This window comes from Ovis canadensis, chromosome 2, assembly GCF_042477335.2.
Source record: "Ovis canadensis isolate MfBH-ARS-UI-01 breed Bighorn chromosome 2, ARS-UI_OviCan_v2, whole genome shotgun sequence".
Classification (NCBI taxonomy): Eukaryota; Metazoa; Chordata; class Mammalia; order Artiodactyla; family Bovidae; genus Ovis; species Ovis canadensis.
This window is the reverse complement of record NC_091246.1, coordinates 164,495,214-164,512,990: the sequence shown is the minus strand read 5'-3', so window position 1 is coordinate 164,512,990 and position 17,777 is coordinate 164,495,214.

Below are 17,777 nucleotides of genomic sequence, written 5' to 3'. Positions count from 1 at the left end.
ATATGGCAACTTTTCCTGGTATAATCTGTTTAATGTAGAACAACTTGTATGCATCAAAATTGCACATGGCTGACAGTTTAGGAACTATCTTTCCACAAACAAAATCAATTTTAATATGAGATCTAGCCTTCTCCCACTACTTAACAAAATTAAAATCTTTATGTTTAAAAAATCACTATCACACATTACAAAATGAATTTTAATTGATAAATATGATGATGCAAAAAGTATGAAACACTCTATTCAAAATGACTTAAAAAAAAAAGATATAGGGAGCATGATAAACATTTTGTTTTCATCTAAGACTGAAACAAAACCAAATAAACAGGGGTGGGGGAAAAAAGAAAATAGAAATTAAACGGTAACCTTGGAAGACAATCTCACAAATATCAGGGAGAAAAAAAGGTTAATTACTTGTCATTAAGTTTTGAGAGGTTTTTTGTTTCTTTTTTAAATTCTAAATATAAATTTTACCAGATAAATGATTTTTAAGTGTTTTCTCCTCCTCTTTGGCTTGGTTTTTCATTCTCTTAGTAGTGTCTTTATAAGAGCACAAGTTTAAAATTTTATAAATTCCAATTTATCAACATTTTATGAATGGTGCTTCTAGCAACATATCTAGGCAATGTTTGCCTAATCCAAATATACAAAGATTTTCCAGTGTTTTCTTATAGAAGTTTTATAGTTTTTTTTTGCTTTATATTTAGGTTTATAGTCTATTTTGAGTTAAATTTTGTGTATTTTATAATGTATACATTGAAGCTATTTTTTTTTTTTTTTTGCATTCAAATATCCCATTGACCCAGTACCACTTATTGAAAAGATATTCTTTCTCCATTGGATTACCTTGCTTTTCCATTTTTTGTCAAAAATTATTTGCCCATTTATGTACGAGAATTTCTATTTTGCTCCCTCAACCTATGGGTCTATTATTTTACACCAATTCCATACTGTCTTAATTAGTGTATCAATAAGTCTTAAAATCAAATACTGTTACTCTTCCAACTTCATTCTTCCTTTTCAAAGTTTCTTTGACTATGCTAGGGCCTTTGCATTGCCATATGAATATCAGAATCAGCTTGTTAATTTTACAAAATGCCTGCTGGGATTTTCATTGGAATATCATTGAATCTATAAATCATTTCCAGAAGAAATGCTATCTTAAAATATTGAATATTTGGTCCTTTGAACAAAGTATATCATTGTTTATTTATGTCTTTGAAATTTTTTGTTAGCAATTATTTATAATTTTCAATGTCTCAGTGTTGTTTTTTGCAAATTTATTCCAACACATTTCATAATTTTTATATTCTTTTACCTTTCAATAAAAAATTTTATGTTCTTTTTAATTGTATTTTAATTTAAATTTTCTATTGCTTGTTGCTGATATATAGAATTATATTTGATATATGTATGCAATTTATCCTCCATCCATGATAAACTCCTTTATTCTGCTAGCTTTTAAAGATTCCATCTGATATTCTATACTGGCAATCATATCAACAGTGAATAAAATTTTGAATAAAACTTTTCTTTCTTTCCAATATGTGTGTTAGGTTGCTTCAGTCGTGTCCAACTCTGTGACCCCAAGGAGGCCCACCAGCCTCCTCTGTCTATGGGATTTCCCAAGCAAGAATACCGGAGTGGGTTGCCATTTCCTTCTCCAGGGGATTTTCTGTACCCAGGGATTGAACCCAGAGACCCACGTATTGAATCCAAGTCTCCTGCATTGCAGGCAGATTCTTTACAATCTGAGCCACCAAGGAAACCCTATTAGTCATTCAGTTCAGTTCAATCTCTCAGTCATGTCCAACTCTTTGCAACCCCATGAATCACAGCATGCTAGGCCTCCCTGTCCATCACCATCTCCTGGAATTCACTCAAACTCACATCCATCAAGTCGGTGATGCCATCCAGCCATCTCATCCTCTGTCGTCCCCTTCTCCTCCTGCCCACAATCTCCCCCAGCATCAGTCTTTCCCAATGAGTCAACTCTTCACATTAGGTGGCCAAAATACTGGAGTTTTGTTGAATCTCCCTGAGGTCCAAGGAACTCTCAAGAGTCTTCTCCAACACCACAGTTCAAAAGCATCAATTCTTCGGTGCTCAGCTTTCTTCACAGTCCAACTCTAGCATCCATACATGACCACTGGAAAAACCATAGCCTTGACTAGGCGGACCTTTGTTGGCAAAGTAATATCTCTGATTTTCAATATGCTATCTAGGTTGGTCATATCTTTCTTTCCAAGGAGTAAGCGTCTTTTAATTTCATGGCTGCAGTCACCATCTGCAGTGATTTTGGAGCCCAAAAAAATAAAGTCTGACACTGTTTCCACTGTTTCCCCATCTATTTCCCATGAAGTGATGGGACCAGATGCTATGATCTTCGTTTTCTGAATGTTGAGATTTAAGCCAACTTTTTCACTCTCCACTTTCACTTTCATCAAGAGGCTTTTTAGTTCCTCTTCACTTTCTGCCATAAGGATGGTGTCATCTGCATCTCTGAGGTTATTGATATTTCTCCTGGCAATCTTGATTCCAGCTTGTGCTTCTTCCAGCCCAGCGTTTCTCATGATGTACTCTGCATATAAGTTGAATAAGCAGGGTGACAATGTACATTAGGCAAATATAAAATTTCAGTAAAATACCATGCCACACTTAATCAGAATGGTTAAAATTTAAACGACTTACTATACCAATTGTTAGAGAGTACGTAAAGCAAATGAAACTCTTAAATCTAGTTGATGAAAATGTTGACTAAATACAGATGTACAACTTGAGAGTTGTGAGTTAAGTTATATTTGGGACAAAATGAGGACTGCAGCCCGGGAGGCAGCATCTCAGGTAGCTCTGAGAGACTGTTCCACAGTGGCAGTCAGGGAAAGTCAATGTATCAGGTTTTGGTAAAGGGGAAGTTCAATACCACGAAGCACTTATTTTGCAAAAGGTTTTTTGTTAGCCATGAGGGTCTGATGGCACCGTGAAGGGATTTAGTGCTTCTCTAGATATGAGGAGATGCAATGACTGAGATCATAAAATCTGTTCCTAAAAACATCCAACTATCTAAAGACCTATCCCACCAGATTCCCTGGAGCACAGAGTGCCTCACTCCACCCTGATCCTTCAGGGGTTGTTGAAGGTCAACAGCTATAGCAGCAGGGGTTCAATCTCAGGAGAGGCAGATGGCAAATGCCTTGTTGTTCAGCCATTGGCAATGCTCTTGGTGAATGCCAATTTGTAGTTGACAAGAATATAAAGTGGTACGACCTCTTTGGAAAACAGGTCAATATTTTCTAAGTTAAACATATATATTATCACGTGATCCAGTCAATCCACTCTGAGATATTTACATGAGAGAAATGAAGGCATCTGTTCATATAAAACTGTGTATATCAATATTTGGAAAAGCTGTATTTGTAATTGCTCGGAACTGAAAACAATCCAAATTGCTACCACTAGGTGAATGGCCAAACAAATTGTTTTATATCTATCCAATACAATACTAAAACAACAATAAAAATAAACTATTGATGTATGACCGAACATAGATAAATCTCTAATCATAATTAATGAAAGAAGCCAGATTAAGAAAAAAGGGGTACATATTATATAGTATAGTTTTTTTTTTTTAATGAAAAATAATCAATAGTGACAAAAATGAAATTAGCAGTTGCCTGGGGATGTGACAGTGCAGAGTAGGGTAGAAGGAGAGGAGTTTTACAAAGAGACACAAGGAAACTTTGGGGCTAATGAATATAATATGTTCATTACCATGATTATGGTCCTACTTTCATAGAGCAAAAGTGTTAGGTAGGTAGAACAGGGAAAAGGAGTCCAAAATGGCGGTGGCTAAAAGACAAGGAAGGGAAAAGCCCACGAAAATAGAACAAAAGAAGGTCCGAAGGCCAGAGTGAAGACTTCAGGTAGAAAAAACAGCACTCCTGGCTAAGCCCAGTTTGCATAGGGCAGGCCCAGGTGGAGGAAAAAACATATAAAAGGAGGAGCCAAAGCTCTTTCTCTCTCTCTTTCTCTCCCGCGTGCGTGCACTCTTTCTCTCTCTCTCTCTCCCTCTCTCTCCCCTACTCGCTCCTCCACTCTCTTCTCTTCAAGTCTTTGGGTTGGCATGCCCTCACGCTTCACGGATGGATTCTCCTGCTATCTTCTAAATAAAATAGAGCTGTAACACTGATTTGCCTAAGAGCTATAACAGGGTTTGTCCCAGACCTGAGAGCTGTGACGCACCAAGGGCTCTAATGTCTGTCACTCCAAATCTTTGTTGTGATGAGACAAAGAACCGAGGAACATAATTCACGTGACAAAAGTGTACTTTCAATATGTGTGGTTTATTGTGTGTCCATTGTGTTTCACGTTAACTGTTAGAAGTCAATAAAGGGTTAATACGCCACACTTACTGAAGTCTATGTGCTCTGGAGCCAGTGGGCCACAACTTGAGAGCCCATGTGTCCCAGTGAAGACACCACATGCTGGAACTAAGACTTGATGCAGCCCAAATAAGTAACTAAATAAATACTTTTAAAGGGTTAATGTTCTTATCTATAGGGAGCTCTTGTAAGTCACAAAAAAATTACAAGCACCATTTTAAAAACTTCAACCTTATTTGCAATCAAAGTTTAAACTAAAGCAAGAATGGCTTAGTCATATGTATATGATGAACTTTTCTAAAAACTACTAACCAGTTTTCCAAAATGCTCTATTAAAAAAATAACAGTAACTGGACTGGAAAGGATGCTTGATATAAAAGCACATTCACACTTTAGTGAAAGCCAATACAAACTTTCTGAAGTGTAGTTTGGCTATATATATATAAATATCAGAGGCAATCATGTCCTTTGACCTCAATATTTCTACTCCTTGGATTTATCCAAAGAAAACAATCAGAGAAAAATATAAAGGTTAATGTAATGAAATTCCAAAATACTGCAACTTATAAACAGAATTTCAGAAATATGATAATGTCCAAAAAACAAACAATTGCTTAAAGAATTTAAGATATGTCCAAATAATGACAGTAAAGATCAGGTTCTCAATATTTAATAATATAAAAATATGTGCATTGCAATAGTCAGGATTTAGACGTTTATACTATTGTTTCATATTCATGGGTAAACACATAGACACATACACAACTGAATTCTTTTATTATTTGAAGTAAATCTGCGATAAAACACAACTTTTTAAAATTCTCTGTATATATATTTTCCATTTCCAAACCTTTTTTTAACACAAAATGCACGGTTTTATAAAGATATCAATGTCATGATAAATAATACATAATTGTTGTTTCCTTCTATCATCCCTGTCTGATGTAAGACACATGTGTTTATAATCAGGCTTGTGTGTGGAACAGGGAGATGACAGTTTTCCTGATCAGGAAAACTGTATGACAGTTTTCCTGATCAGGAAAACTGTACAAGGAATGATTTGATATAGTTCTTTTTCTCAGAGGACTAAAATAATCTCAGTAAAAACAATTAACATGTATGATTATATACAATACCTCTTCTTCCACCAGCTCAGCCTTTCCCACCCTCTTTTAATATTGTTTTCTTATGTATCATTTCAAAGCACATAAAATCTGTGTCTTTGGGGTTTTGGTTTTTTCCCTAAGGGAGCTGGACTAGAAATGTTTGCCTCCGGGAAAGCCAGTTTGAATCAGCCATGAAGAAAAGGAAGAAGGAAATACAGATAGAAAAATAGAAGTGGTGGAAATAGTTCATTTCAAATCAAGTATTTCAGAGCCAAAAATTTCACTTTGTTCAGAAGGGAAGGGAGGGACCTGAGAAAAGGAAGAAAGCAGTGATTGATAGCAGCATTGTGGAAGAAGATTTGATCAAAGAGGGCAATGATGTTCCCCCGTATCCTAAGGTCTTCTCCCAGCTCCCAGATGGCCAGTCCCAAGTCCCAGTCTGGCCTGCTCAGATCAGTGGCAGTGCTCCGAAACCGACAGACTAATTTCCCTAGGGAATAATTGGAGGTGTCTTGACAGATCTGAATTATATCACTGGTTAAGGTTTAGTGACCTTTACCATATACTGCATTTTATAAGTGATTTAATCAGAACATTCTGTAATTATAATTCCATATTCTCTGATTTATAGGGGTTTTTTTCCTTACAAAGCAGTGCAACATTCTTCTTTCTCTTCCTTTATGTTGATTTATGTTGGAGAAATTATGATAGTCCTGCATAAATGTTAAGTCTCATATTTGTGTGGAGACCTCTCCCCTTCCCTCCCTTGTGCCAGTGAAAAATGGCCTTAGAGCATTTTTCTTACAGACAAATTGTATCCTACATATTTGCTGGTCCTAAGCAATCTCCCACACTCTGTCTTGTCAAGACTTAGCTGTGACTTTATAAGAATGGACACAAACAAGCTCAAGTCTTTAGATCTTTGATTATTTTGTTTGACTTGTTTGAGCTCCTTCCTGCTATGGTTCCTCAGCTGCTCCTGTCACAGGATCCAGCTCTGATGTTGAAATTCCTGGCATTTCAACGGGGTTCAAGGTTTCAAGCTTTCAGACAGGTAATTATATCATGATTACACATCTCTATCATTTACTTTCACCTTCTAAAAACACCTAAGGACCCACAGCGTTTCCTGTAAAAAAAAAAAAAGTATGTAAATACAAATTTCAGTTGTTTACATTTCAAAGCAATTCTGTAATAATAAACAAATTCTAAGTGGCTTAGAAAATAATTGGATATACATTGTAGGGGTGGGGCATGCCACATGGTTTGCAGTTTCCAGACAGGGACTGAACTCTGCCCTCTGGCTACCCACTCCACCCACCCAGGAGTGAGAGCATTAAGATTTTCTGAAAAATCTTGTTTTTAAATACTTATTATTAAACTTTGCACTTAGTGTCCAGCTCAATGCACAATCACATACTTGTGTTCAGGTATATCACTGTGAAATTTAAAATTTTTCACTGTAAACAATTTTACAGTGGGAATTTTATAGTAAAAGTAAAGATCACACACATTTCCAGAGAGAAAAGAAATGTTTACATAGTAATTGGATCGAGTATTAGAATGCTTTGGACTTCTCAACAATAATTATAGATGTTTGAAGAAATGAAACCAAATTCTGACTAAATATTCTTTACAACTGGAATTCTTTACAAAGCCAAACTATTTGTCAAGCCTGAAGCTAAAACAAAGATATTTTCAGAGCTTCCAGTTTTTGTGTTTTTTTGGCCACGATGCAAGGCTTATGGGATTCTTTCTAGTTCCCGGACCAGGGACTGAACTCATTCCCTCAGCAGTGGAAGTGCTGAGTCCTAGCCACTGGACAAGCAGGAAATTCCCAGAGCTTCCGGATGTTAAGAAATTTATTTTCTCTGCTTGTTTCCTAGGAAGCTTTCTGAGAGTTTATTCCCATTAAATCAAGGAAGATAAAAAATGAGTTCCAACTCAAGCCAGGGGATTCCAGTGATGATGGTGCAGGGAATTCCCACAGGACCACTGTGCAGTAGGAGACACCAGTTCAGGAATCACCAAGAGATATTTATTCAATAAGGGAAAATTGATTGGACATCCAACAATGTCAGAAAATACTGAGAGAGAATTTAAACATTTGAGTGAGACTTTGGGGTTTCATTACTCATGAGTTTACAGAAAACTAAGAAAGGGCAGGACAGTTATTAACTCCAGTGATTTTTTTTTCAAAGAAAGTTAATCAGGGTACACTACACATATCATAATTGTGTCACCACTATTACTCTAACCAAATTAAGATTTAACTGTATCAGGGGCTGTTCTCAAGAAGTTGGCATGAGTGACAGACTGGAATGATGAGAGAAAGATAAATTATCTTAAAGTAGGAAATCAGTAGATATGGCCAAAGAGTAAAAATATCAGAGGAAGGATAATCATGCATTGAGGGATATAGAAGTAATAGAAAAAGAGAGGGCAAACACAGTTGAAAGTGGTTGCCTCTGGATATTCGAGCAGGACATCATCAGTTTGCAGCAAGCCCTCTAGAAATAGTTAACTCTTTTCAATCTTGGGCCTCAACACTTTTTACAGAACTATTCATAAATTTGAACACAAGATAGTGATGAACATTTTTAAAAAGCTGATACTTGGTTGTTTTTTCCTCTCATTCTATCAGTATATTAATTTCCTGAGCATCTTCTTTTTTAAGAAACTTTTTATTTTATTATTTTTGAAACTTTTTATTTTATATCAGAGTGTAGCCAACTGGGCTTCCCCAGTGGCTCGGCAGTCAAGAATCCGCCTGCAATGCAGCAGACACTGGTTGTTTCTCTGGTTCCCGAAGATCCCCTGGAGGAGGGCATGGCAACCCATTCCAGTGTTCTTGCCTGGAGAATCCCCTGTATAGCAGGCTACACTCCATAGGGTCGCTAAGAGTCAGACACAACTGAAGCGCCTGAGCAGAAGCAGGTAGCCGATTAACAACGTTGTGATAGTTTCAGGTGGACAACAAAGGGACTCAGCTGTGCATACACACGTATCCATTCTCCCCCAAGCTCCCCTCCCATCCAGGGTGCGACATAATGTTGATCAGAGATCCCTGTGCTATACAGTAGGTCCTTGTTGTTATCCATTTTAAATACAGCAGTGTGTACCTGTTGATTTTTTTTGTTGCTGTTATTGTTTACTTTTGGCTGCACTGGGTCTTTGTAGCTGTGTGAGGGTTTTCTCTAGTTGCGGCGAGTGGGGGCTCCTCTTTGGTTGTGGTGCACAGGCGTCTCAGTGTAGGGGCAGGGGCTGCTCTTGCGGCGGAGCAGGGGAGGGGATTTACAGTGAGGGCTCAGTAGTGGTGGTACAAGGGCTTAGTTGCTCCGCAGCATGTGGAATCTTCCCGGACCAGGGATGGAACCCATGTTCCCTGCACTGGCAAGGGTGGATTCTTAACCACTGGGCCACCAGGGAAGTCTCTATACACTGATTTGAGCGTTTTCTTTGTCCCTTTGATGCACAGAAATGATACTGGGTACAACCTTGCCCTCAGGGTTTTGTAGTCTAGTATAAGTGATAGGGCCAGGGTCCTTGGCAGAACATCGTCCTCTTCCTCCCTTTGGGGCGGCTACTGCCCACCCCCCACTCCCACCCCAGCGGAACCCGAGCCTCCAGGACTTGCTCACGCCCCCCGAGGAGGAGCAGCGGCGGTCTGTGCAGTCTGACCAGGGCTACATCTCCAGGAGCTCCCCGCAGCCCCCGGACAACGACAACGGGGAGGGAGTCAGGGAGAAGGACGAGGAGCAGCCGCTGTCCTCTCAGGGCCTAGAGAGCCTGCGCAGCCTCCAGCTGCTGCTCTTTTTCCAGGAGCTTAGCAAGAACCCCGGCCTTGAGCCCGAGGGGCCGCCTTGCAGGGCCCTCCGCCAGCCGGGGCGGTGAGTGAGCACGTGTGTGCATGTGTGCACGTGTGGGCTTGAGTCTGTGAGGCCGCACCTTTAAAGGTAGCCAACTTGACTGTGGGAGAAGGAAATGGCAACCCACTCCAGTATTGTTGCCTAGAGAATCCCAGGGACAGAGGAGCCTGGTGGGCTGCCGTCTATGGGGAAGCGACTTAGCATGCATAAGTGATATGGTATATAATCATTATAAAAAGCAGAAACTTCTAAGCATCAACAGAGATGGACAAAATGCCATGAAATTTAGGAGAAAGATGTCACTTGCAGCCGAAGGAGGCTCAGTGGAGGAGGAGGCATCTTGCGGTCTTCTGCATGGAAGATGTATGGCAGGGGCGGGCTGAGCTGGAGTGCAGAAGTGGGGGGAAAGCCCAGGGCATTTGCAGGAGGCCTCCTGGGGTGGAGTTTGTTGTAGCCCAGAGAGTGTGTAAGAGGAATTAAGCTGGGAAGGCAGCTTGCAAATATATTGTGGAGGCTGGTTCCGCTGGCTTAGTGGTTTCTGGGGCTTCAGATGCTTTTCCCATGTACTTTGACCCTTTGTTTTCAGAAATGTAAATCTGCAGAAAGAGATGGCGAAGTCTAACTATTGCATTATTCATAGAGCATGCTCTCTCTTAAAGTTCCTTCACCTACGGAAGCTTCCTACATCTCACAAGAGACTTTACCAGTCTCTCTCATTAAACTTTCATTTCCCAAAGGATTTTTTTTTTCATGTAATGGGCACCTTTATATGAAAAAAATTGAGGTATATTTCTCCCTCAACTCGACCTAAGGGTTATTTTTCTCCCCAAAAGTTAGAGAATGGAATGAAAGTAAACACTATTAGCTTCCTGAATTCTTTCACATTTGAGGTGATTTTTGAAACAGCTTTGATTCTGTACTGGATAGAGAACATCAATTTATGAAAAGTACCCCCCCCCCCCCCAATTCTCACATATGAGAGGGCCGGCCTGTGACGAGGCCCTTTTTGTCTTGCCTTTCTCACATACTACTCTTTTATTGAGTTCTGGAAATATAAACTGACTCTATGGTCTTACGGGTTCACCACCTCACGTCCTCCAACTATAGGAGTATGTCAGAAACTAAATGTCGCTTTTTGGGCGTTCGGGTTAAAGCCCCCTACAGACAGGTAGCCTCTATAAAACCGTGAGACCAGCTAAGAGGAGAGCCATCAGGGAAAATTTATCTGAGCTTCCCATGTCTGAGCCTTTGCTCTAATTTCCATCCAATTAGGTCTCTTTAGCTCCCAACCTGGCTTTCTTCCAGCTCTGAGCTTTGGATTTTTAACCCTCTATAGACATGTCTGAGAGTTGTATTGTATGTGGATCCCTTTCAATGACCCCTCTGAGGTCTGCTCACAAAGCTTACTTCCAGATTATGGATTTAATATGACCTCTTATATTGCAGTCTATACAATGATACAGTACATCCCAGATTCTCTTTGTAGCCAACTGTGGGGCCTGACTGAGGTAAACATGACAAAGACTGGTTTAAGAATGAGGTCCGTTTAGGCAGTGCACTCACTGAACAATGCCTCTCCTTTGGGGCTTGGTCTTTTATTTCCATCTCTTTCTTGCTTGTTTCTATGGAGCACAGCTAAATATTTGGGGACTGGCAAGCCCAAGGCTCCTATCTGTTGCTTCTGGAACAGAGTTCGGGGCATTTAACCACTAATCTAATGCTGAAACTTCTAAACTGGCACCAGGGCCTCAGTAGGATAAAGTCTAGGGAGTAAAACTGATCCAATTACTTGATCCTAAGATAGTTAGAGGAACCACGATGATGGTTGAAAATCTAACTAATGGCTCCACCTATTTAATATCTAAATCCCAAATAAGTACCAGAGAAATTATGAGATCAATTTAAAAAAACTAAGCAGAGGATAAGGAGGAAGAAGAAGCAAACAATGATGTCAGTTACTAGTTTAAGGATTTTATCTACATTTTCACATTTAACCTGAACAAAAACTTTTTAAAGAGAAAGGTGGGAAGGAGGGGCGGTGTGGTGCACAGACACTTTTTGAACACCATGTAAATGTAAAAGTGTTAGGTGCTCAGTCATGTCCGCCTCTTTGGGACCCCATGGACTGTAGCCTGCCAGGCTTCTCTGCCTATGTAATTTTCCAGGCAAGAATACTGAAGTGGGTTGCCATTCCCTTCCCCAGGAAATGTTCCAGACCCAGGGATTGAACCCAGGTCTCCAGCACTGCAGGTAGATTCTTTACCATCTGAGCCACCAGGGGAGACGTCTTTGAACAAATCAGTCAGGTTTTGTTATAGCAATAAACAAGATTGAAACCTTAGTTGTTTTGAACAACAAACTACGTATTTCTTTCTTTTTAAAAAACATTTATTTATTTGGCTGTGTAAGATCTTTGGTTGCAGCATGTGGGATCTAGCTCCCAGACCAGGGATCACACCTGGACCCCCTGTATTGAGAAGGTAAGTCTTTAGCCTCTGGACCACCAGGGAAGTCCTGAAATATGTATTTCCTGCCCTTGAATCTGGAGATTGTTCCTGAATCTGTTGGGCTCTGCTGAACTCAGCTAGGTTTGAATGGACTTCATATGCCTTCCTATTTGGCGGAGGGGGGGCTGGCTCTAACTGGGGTTTGGTTTTTTTGATGGAAGGGAGAATCTCCAAGGGGTGAGCAGAATCACATGATGCTCTAAAAGTCCCTGCTAGACTATCACTCCACTAACATTCTACTGTTTCAAGCAAGTCCATGGTCAAGCCAAGCCAAAAGTCAGTGGGTTGAGGATGCTGAAGTTGGTACAAGCAACCCCATAACAAGGGGCTGGTAAGTACTGTCTTTACTGAAGGTAGGAGATTGTCAACTTTTCCCCAAGCCCTCACCATGTGTCAACTACTTTTTGATTTTTTAATTCACTTTACTACAGTAGATTTAAGAGACAGAAGGTAGAGCTGACTTTGTAGGTAAGACATTTGAGACTTTCAGAGGTCAAGTAATTTGCCTCAGGACTGGCAAGTATTGGATCAGAAATTTAACTCTAATCTGTCTGATTCTCAAACACTTTTTTTTCTCACTATTTTTGTCTCAGTTCAGTTCAGTTCAATCTCTCAGTCATGTCCAACTCTTTGTGACCCCATGAATCGCAGCACACCAGGCCTCCCTGTCCATCACCAACTCCTGGAGTTTACTCAAACTCATGTCCATCGAGTCGGTGATGCCATCCAGCCATCTCATCCTCTGTCGTCTCCTTCTCCTCCTGCCCTCAATCCCTCCCAGCATCAGAGTCTTTTCCAATGAGTCAACTCTTCACATGAGGTGGCCAAAGTATTGGAGCTTCAGCTTCAGTATCAGTCCTTCCAATGAACACTCAGGACTGATCTTTAGAATGGACTGGTTGGATCTCCTTGCAGTTCAAGGGACTCTCAAGCGTCTTCTCCAACACCACAGTTCAAAAGCATCAATTCTTCAGTGCTCAGCTTTCTTCACAGTCCAACTCTCACATCCATACATGACCACTGGAAAAACCATAGCCTTGACTAGACGGACCTTAGTCTGCAAAGTAATGTCTCTGCTTTTGAATATGCTAACTAGGTTGGTCATAACTTTCCTTCCAAGGAGTAAGCGTCTTTTAATTTCATGGCTGCAATCACCATCTGCAGTGATTTTGGAGCCCCCCACAATAAAGTCTGACACTGTTTCCACTGTTTCCCCATCTATTTCCCATGAAGTGATGGGACCGGATGCCATGATCTTAGTTTTCTGAATGTTGAGCTTTAAGCCAACTTTTTCACTCTCCTCTTTCACTTTCATCAAGAAGCTTTTTAGTTACTCTTTACTTTCTGCCATAAGGGTGGTGTCATCTGCATATCTGAGGTTTTTTATATTTCTCCTGGCAGTCTTGATTCCAGCTTGTGCTTCTTCCAGCCCAGCATTTCTGATGATGTACTCTGCATATAAGTTAAATAAGCAGGGTGACAATGTACAGCCTTGACATACTCCTTTTCCTATTTGGAACCAGTCTGTTGTTCCATGTACAGTTAGTTCTAACTGTTGCTTCCTGATCTGCGTATATTTTTGTCTAGAGAGACTATAAGTCTAAGATCTAAAAGGATCTCAGACTACCAGAAAAAAAATTGTGCATGAAGCAGAAATTGTGAGAATCCTTTCTATACACAGTTAAAATATAAACCTAATTAAGTGACATGAGTGTAAATGTTAGAAAATTTTCTTTGAAGCTCTCTTTTATAATGCCACCCTTTGGAAGGATGGGGTTGAGGCCAGTAATTATTAGAGTCTAGAGTCACTATACGAAGTTGTAGAGAAGCTTTCTTTCTATGTCCTTCTGTCCCTCTCTGTTTTATGTCTTGCTTCATTAGCTCTTGCTGTCTGATCTAGAAGTTGGCTACCCAGACCTTCTTATTACAGCCCTCTTTTGTGCCAACCCTCCCAGCAAATGTCCAAGTTGTAGAATGTTCCTCTCTCTTCCATACCAAATCTCCAGACCACTGGCATTCCATTCAGAACGTTGTATATTTTGATAATGGCTTATTTATTTATTGGCCAGACCACATGAGATGCAGGATGTTAGTTCCCTGACCCGGGACTGAACCCCAGTCCCTTCAGTGGAAGTGCAGACCCCCAGCCACCGGACCACCAGGGAAATCCCAGAAGATACATATTTTGAAAGAGGATTCTTGAAAGATAATGTCTGACCCCTAAATAATATGTTTCTTTGAGCTTCTGACCTGTTGCTAAAGAAAATATCTTTAAATGGTGGAATTTTCTGATAACTCTAAAACAGGGCATATACAGTTCAATTAATTTGAATGTGTAGTAAAAGATTTTACTTTTATGAAGGGGCAAAGCCTTCCTTCCTTCTATACATAGTCTATTGTCAAGCGGATTGTATGCTTTGTTGAAAATAGATATGTGGTTGCCAGCTGAGATAGCACTCTACCTTTTTTTCCATGAGATGCTTCTTAATTGGGAGGGGAAAAAAATATGTTTTTGACTATCAACTCTGGGGAAAGCCACTCCACATGTGTTGATTGTGAGGAACAGAAACAGAATTAGTATCTTATGAGCCCTTCCAAAATATCTTCTCTAGATTTCTACTTCATGGAAACAGGGTGTCTTCTCTCTAAGGGAAGAAGAAGAAGAGAAAAGAATATGTGATGGTAATTCTCACCTCCATCTTTCCCTGGTTCATCCAAATATGGGTTTTCTAGTCAATAAGTTACAGAATTAGGCTCATTGTAATTAAAAATAGAGAGAGATTAATCCACAATGTTTTTATTGTGGCTTGGCACATCGTTGGTATTCAACATCTATTTGTTAAATGAATGAGTTGCTGAGTAGTAATCAGGCCTTAGAGTCCACTGAATATATTAAAGGACTTTTCATTTATGTTTATTCAATATTTGAACACCGCTGTCCCTCATATCTCAGGCAGTAAAGAATCTGGCTGCAATGTCGGAAACCAGGTTTGACTCCAGGGTGGGAAAGATCCCCTGGAGAAGGGAATGGCAACCCACTCCAGTATTCTTGCCTGGAAAATCCTATGGACAGAGGAGCCTGATGGGCTACAGTCGATGGGATCACAAGAGCTGGACATGACTGAACCATACCACCAATATTTGAACATTTAGCAATATCGAGTATATGTAGATCTTATCTTCTGGGATTTAAAATGGTATCTGAACCATCATATATGCTGTTGTCTGGATACATTTGTCACAGTTTTCTTTAAAATTCACTAGCTATAGAAGCCACCATGCCTTTCTTTTATATAAGTATATGCATTGCCAAAAATATTTTTTAAAACATGGTAGAATTCTGAGTAAATTATCAAGAGAGGATCCACTACCTTTGTAAAATGTGGAATTGTATTTGTACATTTAAAAATAAACGCCTACCACTTAAGAAACCTTTACCTTTGATTTATGCAGAATACCCTCTTGTATATACATACCACAGCATTCTGCAGTGCAGCGTTCTCTCAAGTTCTGCCTGTCAAGTCTTGGTTGACTGACGTTATGGTATGGCTTGGTGAGAAGGGAATAGAGGTCAATCAGAGGAGAGTGGAGTAGCAGAGACAGGACAAAGAGTAAGTTAGTGGATCATGGCTAATGTCAGAATTCCAGAAATGCCTGGGATGCCAGGAGAATTCCTGCTGGAGATTGAAATAACATAAGAGAGCAACCCCAGCTCTGGCGGTTCCTACCTCATCTATTCTGTACTGGAAACCACTGTAAAAATGGTCCATAGCCTCACTTGAGCCCTGACCTGCTCTTAAATCGAAAGAAACCAAAAACAGTTTTCCTTACAATCCCCAATGCCAATATGTCTGAAAAAATATGTTGTGAAGGGAAAAGAAGGAGGGGAAAAAAAAAAAAAAGCTTTCATGAGCATAGCTTATCTTTGACTGTCACAAAATCAATAGGCTTTACAGAGCCAAGGAAATTCAATAGCTCGGCATTCATAATAAAGATTGGTTTGGGTGATTTGTCTCTCTCTAATAAGGCAGGCTTTGGACCCCAGCTCCCATTCCTCTAAAACTCAAAGGGGGTGGGGATTTTTCCATCACCGCCAAGTCCTCTTGCTTGTCTATTGTCAGGACTTTACAATGGTACTGCTTGTCTAGCCAAGCCTTGTTTCACCCAGGAGAACAGACCTCACATTGGGGCGTGGAGTAACAGACGCCCAGCTTTATCCCAGCATTCAGCCTCCTTCAGCCAGCCTGACAGCCTTTTCATGCATCATGGATTCATCTGTTTCAATGAAAAACCCAGAGCAAAGCTGCAAGTATTTGTTTTGTTTTGTTTTGTTTTTTTCCTGGAGACCACTTTATAGAATGTGTCCAGATATTCACTTTGGAAACTAAGCCCATTGCAAAAACATGTGGAAAAAAAAATCTGACTGCCCTGACCTGACCCAGCTCTCATCAGAAGAATCTTGTGGCCAGCACCCACCAACATGTTCAGTCAAGTGGAGAGATGAGGGCAAGAGAGAAGGAAGAGGCTGGCTGTACTCAGTAGAACATCACACCTGAGGCTTGTCAACTCAGTGGCTGACCAACACTCAACACAGGTCCTTGAACGTGGCAAAGAATCAATAGATGTCAACTGAATTGAGATACATGTCTAATGTATGTTGAACTCCTAACATGCGCCAGTCTCTTCATCTCCTGTGCATTAGTTCTAATCTTCATAACATGCCTAAAAATAGGTATGTCGATATTCTTGTTTGACAGAGAAAGGACAATGAGATTAAAGAAGGTTAAAAAAAAAATGCTCCAAATCACACAGATAGTCCGTGATACAAATAGGAACCTATCTGACTCAGAGGCTAGCTATGTTGCCATGCCAAGAAATGAGCAAGTAAAGCCCATTGCTTGTGAGTTGTGAGCACCAGTGTTCTCCTTCTCAAATTTAAGCCTAGACAACTTTATTGGAGTTTAAAGGATGGGTTTTTGTCTTGCCACTGCAACTTACTCACTCCTTTTGTTGGATACCCAAGAAGATGCATATACATCCACTTTCTATTAATAAATCCTAGATAGATAGTCTAGAAATGTTAGGCTGGCAGCAGTAGCGGAGGCAAAGCCCTGTCTGGTGACAGAGAGAAGGGCTGATTGGCAGAACAAAGGGTGAACTGACCAGGACCATTTGGGGGCCAGCTGTCTTTTCTTCCAAAGCTGCTGTAATGACCCTCCTGGAACAGCAGATGAACACCAATCAATCAACCAATAAGAACCTATAGTATGCTTATCCTGTGTTCACCCTTGATGAGTCTGTGAGCCATCTGCAGTGTGGACCAGAAAACTGGAGGCTGGGCCCACAATTGGAAAATAAGGTGATGGAGCCTGGCTAAGTGTGACTGCAGAGGGAACACTGAAGAGGTCAGCATTGTAAAGCCACTGCTCCCCACTGCCCTTCCTGGGCAGGAACCCCAATCGTGACTTCTCCCAGCTGTGTTCAAAGGATGAGTCTGGCTCAGAACTGCTGAGCTGGAGGGAGACTGGCTGTCTTTCCCAGGGTGAGTAGCTGGCGGATAAGCCAAGGAGGGGTTTAAGGGAGAAGAGGAAACCAATGCACTGAATCCTGGAAACAGCTATTAGTTACACAAATGTGTTGAGTGAGAGAGCATGGAGCCATCAAATACCAGAGTCAACCTGCTCCCGAACATGTTTCAAAGCTTCAGGGTTTCGATGTAGACATAGAGGAGCAAGAATGAAGGCTCATGTTTGTTAAGACCATCAGTGCCTTCATTAGTTGAACATGTTAGGTCTGAGTTTACCAGGAGCAACCAAAGAGTAATATTAAATTGGCGGTCCAATGATTAGGACTCTACACTCTCAATGCCAAGGGCCAGGGTTCAATCCCTGGTTGGGGAGCTAAGGTCCCACA